The following is a 9436-nucleotide window of genomic DNA, read 5'->3' as shown; positions in this document are numbered from 1 at the left end:
CATGTTTTTGTTGGAAACAGCGTTAGAGTGTATCTTAATTTCTAAATCTGTGTTCAAGTAAAGAAGACCATTATATTTAGTAATAAGAATATAATGTCATTTGTTAATAATTCGCATCATATCCTGGACACTGCCTAATTTTTCAAGTCCTTGCAATAACCTTAGGAGGTCACTACCATTCTTCTCACTTTTTTATATTTCCTGTTTTAATCTCTCCAACTGAAACTCAGATTAAATTACTAGTTTGATGTCATCCAGCCAGCAGTTGGCAAAATCTTTACTTAAATCCAGGTCTGTCCAATGCAAGTCCCAATACGACAGTGTTTGCACTTGTTGTTTTCCTTTAGTATTTTAGCTTGAATGCAATCTTAAGAAGAAGAAGAACAGCAACAACAACAACTGAACTTACTATATAACAAGTCTGAGTTAAACATGAGTTCCAAGTCAATGCCACCTGCGTAATGCCTGTACTTCTGTGGGTTCATTGTAATCACTTTCAAACAAGAGCCTCTATACAGGTGTTCCATTGCTTTTAAAGTCATGTGCTAACACAGACATTGTGTTATTTTCTTTTTATTAACTAGGCAAAGAATACTTTTATTTTACTTAGAGAAAAGAGGTTAATCTTGGCAAATAAAGTGATGACTTTAAAAAAAACTGACAAAAATCAGAGCTTATACACTGGCTAAAGCTGTATCACGTCTGTTTCAAAGTCGGGTTACCTTGGTTGGAAAACGAGCAGCTCAGTGCAGGTTCCAGGGAGGGAAGATGGGTTTGCACAGTGTATGTGGTGGTTCTCTCTCTCTCTCTCTCTGTCTCATTTGGAACACAGGCAAGAGAACTCTGTTCTTTGCAGTAATTGCTTTATAGTCTAAACCATGAGATTTGATCATTAATATCCTACTTTGGATCAGGAAACACATTATTATTAGTTAAAAATTTATTCATATTTAAAAGAAATAGCAAATCAGCACAAAGCCCCACAGTTTTGGCCACTGCATACTAAATTTTACAAGTTGGGTAACTGCCACTAGAAAGACTCTCTCCCTTTATAAAAATTATTCAAACCTTGTTTTCTATATAGCTAAGAGTCTTTCTTAAATCTTATGATCTCTAATATGAGTGGTACTAGGTGAGGGACAGCCTAAATAGATCATTCCCTTAGGTTTTGGGGTACTTTTTTTTTTAATGTATCATTCTCCCCCTGCTTTCTACAAACTTCAGGCATGTTCCTACCTGAGGGTAAAAGGCAGGCTAAATGGTCGTTCAGAAATCTCATAGCCTTGTGATTTTCTAACTAGATTCTTGGACCGAATTTACTCATAAGCCTGATTTTTAAAAAATATTTATTTATTTATTTTAGAGTGAGTGCGCATGAGCCAGGTGAGGGGCAGAGGGAGAGTCTCAACCAGACTCCCCGCTGAGTGTGGAGCCCCTCAAGGCGTTCAATCCCATGAGCCTGAGATCAAGATCTGAGCCGAAATGAAGAGTCAGATGCCCAAGCGACTGAGCCACCCAAGCGCCCTTCATAAGCCTGATTTTACTGCCTATATTCAGTTTGTAAAAAATAGCTGGGTCTTCTTGGCTCCTAAGTGTTTAATCAAAATAGAAAACATGAGTATCTCATCATGAAGCTTTCCACGGCTTCACTTGGAAAAATATGGCAATAGTTTTTTAAATGGTCAGTGGCAGGAGGCGGAGGAAACAGAGAAGATTTTTAAGATCTCTCTCGATGGGAGGTATGATAAAAAGGACTGGCAGGCCCTGGATCAGAGCTGCTACCAGTGCTTAAAAACTGGGTCCTGCCTGGGCAGTGCTGGGAGATAAGTGTATTAGGGGACAGACTGGGGCTGATCCCGGAGCGTGAGTGGCTCAGAGTTGGGCTCCAACCAAAGAGTAAATGGACATCCTCACATCAGCAATCAAGAATTAGGAGGTTAGAGACACCCAGGGGGAAAGTAACATGAAGACTCCAAAGTCTGAATGGGCGGGTAGGTACGAACTGAGAATGCCACAGGGAGGGAAAAACAGGGAACCAGAAACTCGGGGAACTGTGTGAGCACTGGCGCCAGTAACAAAAGACCTCAATAAAAGGACCGAGCCCTGTTTATGATGTAGCTGGAAAGACATGAGCCAAAAGAATCTGGCCTCAAATCTCTCCCTGACCACGCCCTGTGACCCTGAACTTCTAGCCCAGTGCCCCAGTGCCTGACACAGAGAAAGGAGAAATGAATCACCATGAAACCCAATTTCTCCAGTGCAGAATAGGGATTTTACCTACCTCACTGGGTTGCTATCAGGAAAAAGAATGACTGTAGTAAAGGTATCAGGAAATACCTAATATGCCTTGAACAGGTGCTCCATAAAAACTGGTTCCTTTTCCTTCTTTGCAATTATGGTCTTCCCTATTTACTTTCAGTTGGGGCAGGAGACAAGGAATGATGACGAGTAAAGGTCAGTGGTTCATGTATCTTGAGAGGGAAGGGAGAAGCAGGAGAGAAAGACTCCAGCCGACACAGGGTTGGGAAATTGCCAGGGGGATGTGGTCTATTTAAATTGTTGGTACCATTTAGAAGCAGCTTCCAGATGCAAATTCCTGTTAGGATGGAATTGGGGGGATGTTTTCTATTTTGAACTAAAATAACTTACTGCTTTAAAATATCCTGGTTAATTTCTGTGTGTGACTTCTTGACCTTATTTCCATTGTCAATGAAGTTTCTCTGAGGAGGACATGGCAGTCAGATGGCAAGTATGTATCCACATGCAGTGACAGGTAAGGAGAGAGAGAAGGACCATCCTGAAGCTGTGTTTGCAAAGTCAGTGTAACGTTTCTCCTTTCGTGATGTGTTATTTCAAGTGGGTTGTTAGGTGCGTGCGTGTGGGGAGGCTTGAGGAAGATAGCTTTTCCACTAAAAAACGATGACCTAAAACTAAATTCTGATGATGTCATTCCCTTGGTTATAACCCTCCGTGATCCCGTGGCCTTTCCCACCCACATCAGTGCCCCAAGGAGAAAATCCCAGCTCCTCAGTATGATACACAAACCTTCACGATCTATCCTTAGCATTCTGTGTGGCCTCACTATCACTTCTCCACCCTTCCACTGCAGACTAAAGCCAAAAATAAACTACTTAAGTTTCCAATAGTGTTCTTTGTTCTCTCTGAATCTTTGTAAAGGATATCCACTCTACCTGCCATCTTGTTCTCCTTCGACCCCAATTACTTTCAAACTCCTACTTCTGCTTTACAACCGTGTTTAGAAGTCACTTCTTCCAGGAAGTCTCCCTGAATCTCCTAAGACTAGGCCAATGTCCTGCGCACCCTGTGCTCCTCTACTACCCAGTGTCTCTTCCTACACTCCGTGTAGTACCTGCATACTCAGCTCCCCCCACCCACAAAACTGTGGATGTTTAGGGACAAGACCTATCCAGTCAATCCTGTGTGCGGAACACCTGAAAGATAGTAAATATTCAATAAATATTTGCTAAATAAATGAGAGAATGAATTGACTGTGTCTTATGTCCATATTTCTAGAACTGGAATGAGTACCTGTGCATAGCAGGGTGCAATGAAGTTATGAGGGATGAAAAGATGAAGGAATGAATCAATGAAATGCATCGTTGTGAAAGAAACGTGAGTAAACTACGCAGTTATTACTTGCATCAGTCTCTGCTGGTACACGCTTTGCCCTAGCTCCCGAATGAGCTCTGCCATCTCCTGCTCAGCTTTCGGGCTTACACCCAAGCAGAGTTGTGGTGTATGCCATGTGTCGGAGCCATCACCTTCTGCCTTGGTCTTTGTTTCAGATACACTCTGACTTCCTGCAATGGCCAGCACTCAGCATTGAACACCAGTGGACACACCAGAGGTCCTGACATCAGATAATTGCTTCCACTTTCTTAGGCTGTTTTTGCAAGGACTTCCTTAACTGCTGAGTGATCCCATGAAACTCTATAGTGTACCAAAGCCAATAAATTTGGAATAGAAGAATGGGTTGAGACTGAGAATCATCAGTACTCTGAAATCTTGGTTTTCTATTACAGGAACCTCAATCCTTGGCCACTGAAATTCACTCAGAATGGATTTGAGTTTGTCATGATCTCTTGGGCTTTGTTTTGAACTGCTGGCAGCCTTCATGGTCATTGTTTTCCCCTAGACTCTATTATGTATTGGCCCAGTATCAAGTTTTCTCTTAATTTTATTCCTTTATGTATATCTTATGATTTGGACTATAGAATTTATTGCTGTTACTCTATTCCCCCCAAAAAAACCCATATTATCATTTGTTGACATCATATTAAAATTTCGACATTGAGTTTTGAGGGGAAAATGATCCTATGAGAGTTGACTTGTTATAAAATGATTTCTCACTCTCACAGGCTTATCTTTTACCACTACCCCACATTACTTTTACTCTATGTGTAAAAAGTATCTAGAAGACAGTCTTTAAGGTCTTTCAATAGGCCATGTTCTCCCACCCCTGGGCCTTCATGCTAGCTGTACTATCTGCCTTAGCACCACCTTCCCTGTTCTTCATTTGGCTGATTTGGTTTAAGGTGTTATATTTTCCCAAATCTCCTTGCTGAGCACCGAAGACTGAACCGTCATTTGTCCTATAGTAACAACCTATTAACTGCTTTTTCTGCAATTAATTAGCTTTCAACTCTGAATAATAGGCTGAATAATGGTTCCCAAAGGCATGGTCCTAACGCCTAGAACCTGTGAACGATACCTTACAGGGCAAAAGAGATTTTGCAGATGTTATTAAGAATCTAGAGGTGGGTTTAGCCAGGTGGGCCTTGTCCCAAGCACCCTTCTAAGAGAGAAGCAGATTTGACAAGCAGAAGACGAAGGCACATGACAGCTGAAGCAACATGCTGTGTCATGGGCTTTGAAGATGGAAGAATTCCATGAGCCAAGGAATCTAAGGACTTTATCTGCAGAAGCTGGGAAAGGCGGGAAACAGATTCCTCCCAGAAGTCTCCAGAGGGAGCTCAATGCTGCCTATACCTTGATTTTGCCCATGAAACTGATTTTGGGCTTCTGATTTCCAGAACAATAAGAGAATAAAGGGATGTGTTGTTTTAATCCACAAAATTTGTGGTAATTTTTTACAATAGCCTTAGGGAAGCTAATATCCCTCCCAACTGCTTATGACCCACTCATTTGGTTTCTATGAGGAGAGATTTTTCTTGCCCTACTTTTACTCCTTTGAGTTTGGTTCATGGTTAGATGCTATTTTTTGCCCTAACATTCTTTGTTTCCTTCCCCTTAGCACATTGGTGGAGTGTCTCCCTACCTGAATCATCAGTTTTGCACGGACACGGCCCACATTTCTCTTGTTCATCTTGGCATCCTTAATCCTTTGTCTCGGGTATTTTGCATCTGATTGTAGGAAACTACTGTTAAACTTAAAATCTAAAACTGCCAGTTACTTTACTAGCAAAAAGTGGTTTATTCAGGAATAGCAGAGAATTTCAGTCTAGGATAAGCAAGTTATGGAAAAAAAACATAGGCAAGTCCATAGAACAAAGGAGAGGAATGCAGAATGTTTTTAGAGGAAAGGGGAGTTGGGAGGACTGTTTTTTTTTTTTTAAGATTTTATTTATTTATTTGAGAGAGAGTGAGAGCTAGAGAGAGAGAGAGCACACACAGAGGGAGAGGGAAAGAGAGAAGCAGACTCCCCACTGAGCAGGGGGCCCGATGTGGGGCTCAATTCCAGGATGTCGGGATCATGACCTGAGCTAAAGGGAGACGCTCAACCGACTAAGCCACCCAGGCGCCCTGGGAGGACTCTTATTAACAAAAAGTCCTGTTGGAGTAAACTGGGAGCTTGAAATATAGTGGCTTTTCATTGGCTGAGTTGTGACTGTCTCTCACTGGCTGGGCTGTTGCCAGGGGAGAAGAAATGCCTTCCTTCCTCCTGCTGCGGTAGTAAAGCAGTGTCCATGTGCTAGGTCCTTCTTTTCCTGTCAGGTGTGCTGTTGACAAGGAGTGATGGGGTGTGAGAGCTCCCCCTGCCAGCCTCCCGACTTCATTCTAAACAAGATTTCCTTCTATTAATTTTCACATTATCCAGGTTAGACCATTTGCAATTTCATATGATTCAACCCGATACGTTCTCAGTAAAGGTGTGTGGAATACACACATCGAAGGAGAAGGGCATTTTAAGTGTCAGGGGCTGGTCCTGAACACCATCCCCACCTCTTGCAGTTTTCTAATCAGAGAAGCTGGGAAGATCATATGAGTGAGGGAGTCCTGCTGCTGGAAGAGGCTTTTCCTGTAAATCCTGCCCCCAAATACAATAGCTGCACCCAATTATTGAATGTTAGCAAATCCAGAGTCATAAGACAAAGAGTAGGAGTCTGGATCTCATCATATGAAGTGTTTTGCAGGAATTAGTTCATTAATCCTGGCAACAGCCTGAAAGTAGATGCTATTTTATTTTCAGTTTACAGACCAGGAAATTGAGACACAGACAGTTTAAGTAGCTTGCCCAGGGTCATGTTTCTTGCTAGTGGCAGTGCCAGGATTCAAATTCAGATGACTCCAAACCCCACCATCCTCCATTGCCTTTGAGAAGCACCACTCCCGATAGGGCATTAGCACCACAAATAGTATAGGAGAAATTTGTGTGTCTGTCCGCCTGTCCTGGCGGGGTGGCTGTTGCTGGGACGTGGCATGCTTCGGAGGGATTCACGCAAGCGGACCCGAGCACCATGAGCCCCGGTATTTGTGAAAAGGAGACAGTTCTGCTGATAACTCTTCCTCCTACAAAGTAAGTCATGTTTTCCGCAGCATGGGAGCTAATATTTTTGCCAGAAAACTGACATTTGACAAGACCTGTAAGTTTAAACATTTCAGAAAGGTCACAAGAAACAAGAGACAAAGAGAATGGATCTGTTAGAAAATAAAACAATTGTATCCAAAGCTTCTTTGGAGTACTACTATATTATTAAGATAAAACTAACAAAGGTATGCTATTATTGGATTATCACAAAGACATGCTTTTGTTTTGAGGATACTTTCCTTGATAGGCTTATTTTCCCCCAGCTTTATTAAGGTATAACTGACAAATAAAATAAAGAAAATTTAAGTGCACATGATGATTTGATATATATATATATATATATATACACACATATATATATACACACATATATATATATAAAAATGACCACAACCCAGTTAATTAGCACATCTATCACCTCACATCATTACCTTTGTGAACACTTAAGATCTACTCCCTTAGCAAATGTCAACTGTACAATGCAGCGTTATTAACATGGCTATCACGCTCTGCATTAGATCCCCGGAACTGATTCATCTTATAACTGGAAGTTCGTACCCTTTGACTGACGTCCCTCCATTTCCTCCCCGTTCCCAGTGCTGAAACGACCACTCTACCCTGTTTCTATGTTTTTGACTTTTTAGATTCTGCAGGTGGGTGATACCATACAGGTTTTGTCTACCTCTGCCTGACTTACTATAGATAAGTTTTCATATCTTCTATACTGCGGACAATTTCCTGAAGATCTATCATTTTGCAAACTCAAACCAGGCTTAGTGAAAATAACCCAAGGTGGCTTTTGAAAAACAGTGATGGTAGATTCATCACTGCCTTAATCACAGCTCAGACGCACTAATTGAGAACTTGGGGTTTTGTTATGATAGAGGCCGTTGGCGTAGTCTTCTGAGATGAAAAGCATGATGCTGGTACATTTCTCATTGCAAACATATCAAGACATAAATGCCCAGGTTGTCTTGTTGTGTGTATCTAGCTGAGCTTCTAAACGCCAAGAGGCCACATTCACGGGGCAAATGACAGATGTCAAAGGTAAGGGCACCCTTCTGCACCTCGTCTCACACAGTGTGCTTTACCACAGAGTAATGTGCTTTTTCTTACTGAGGGAAGCACTGGTGTGGAGACTCGCATTGCAATGTCCACTTGCAATTTCCTTCCTTATCACTTCACAAATGAGACAGATGGCGGGGGCACTCGGGACCCACACTGACCACATGCATAACACTGTACAAGTGAAATGGAACCTCTGACTCGATTTGTCAAATGCTGTATTTGTTGAAAGCCCGCTATTTCCAAGATGCCTTGATAGTCACGGCAAATAACTACAGCCGTGGATCGATGCCTGTCATTCCACCTCTTTTTCTGGAGTGCAGCATNGGCACTGGTGTGGAGACTCGCATTGCAATGTCCACTTGCAATTTCCTTCCTTATCACTTCACAAATGAGACAGATGGCGGGGGCACTCGGGACCCACACTGACCACATGCATAACACTGTACAAGTGAAATGGAACCTCTGACTCGATTTGTCAAATGCTGTATTTGTTGAAAGCCTGCTATTTCCAAGATGCCTTGATAGTCATGGCAAATAACTACAGCCGTGGATCGATGCCTGTCATTCCACCTCTTTTTCTGGAGTGCAGCAGCAGTAGACGGGACCACCTGAGAGCACTTATACCTGGAGGCTGGGATGGTGAGTGGAGTTTAGTCAGAGGTGTGCTTCAAATGAGTGAATTTGGTGAATACTTACCACGTTCCTCTGCGCCTTTCTCTCAATACGAGCTGCCGATAATTAAATCAGTGGCCATTTACTCGGTATGTATAGAGTTCCTGGCATGGACCCGGTGGTGTCGAGCATAGGAGATTCACTGCAGAGCAGTAGAGAATGTCCCTGCTTCAGAGATGCCCATTCTAGAGGGATGACGACAAAACGAAGTCAGCAGAGGGACAGCCACACTGTCGCACAGCCCCAGGCAACTCAGTTTCCAGCCCTGGTCATTTTTATTGGCGCCTCCTGACTCAGTTTCCTATTTTCTCCATCCCACTCTGCGCCAGGGAGGCTGGTCTGTAAGCACTGCTCAGGGGACGCCCCTTCCCTCTGGCTGCGTGCTGTGCCCAGGGAGCACCACAGGACGCTGATGGGAACACGGTGAGGCCTGGCTATTTGTGCCCAGCAACCCCCCTGATCTCTCCTTTTGCCCCTTTCTGCCTTAGCGGTTGGCCTGCAGCTACTAGACCTGATACTGCCGTGTCTTTGTGGATTCTTTCACCCTACCCGCATCTTGTAAGTGGTCCCTTTGTTCCTTGGTCCTTAAATTTCTCCCTGCGTGTGATGTATGCTCTCTGTATGGTGCAGACACCCTAAATTACCATGTGACGTCGAGCCTTCTGTGACCTGCGATAAACCTTCGTGGGACTAAGTCTCTGGAGCGTGGAGGTGAGTTTGCAGCGAGGCTATGCTTACTACAGCCAGCAGCAAAGCTGAAGCAGGATGCAAATCTATATGGTTGGAGGAAAACATCCCAAGTGGTACGGGTTTCTCTGAAATAAAAGAACCCGTTTGGGAAGGGAATGACGTATGTACATAGACTGCATGCTTGAAGGACAATTGGACAATTGGTTGTTGAACAAA

At 43.1% G+C, this 9436-nt stretch overlaps 1 long non-coding RNA gene across 2 annotated transcripts in view; it reads left to right on the top strand.

Moving 5' to 3' along the window:
- Positions 1-3965, top strand: part of LOC109488427 — a 20942-nt gene extending 16977 nt beyond the window's left edge. For both annotated transcript variants that reach the window (XR_004627892.1, XR_002141405.2), the window contains exons 2-3: positions 3535-3633; positions 3807-3965. This is a non-coding gene — a long non-coding RNA (uncharacterized LOC109488427). The remainder of the gene's footprint in view (positions 1-3534; positions 3634-3806) is intronic.
- Positions 3966-9436: the final 5471 nt, after the last annotated feature.

Source organism: Ailuropoda melanoleuca, chromosome 9 (assembly GCF_002007445.2).
Source record: "Ailuropoda melanoleuca isolate Jingjing chromosome 9, ASM200744v2, whole genome shotgun sequence".
In the NCBI taxonomy this organism is placed as follows: Eukaryota; Metazoa; Chordata; class Mammalia; order Carnivora; family Ursidae; genus Ailuropoda; species Ailuropoda melanoleuca.
This window is presented reverse-complemented; position numbering and strand designations above follow the sequence as displayed.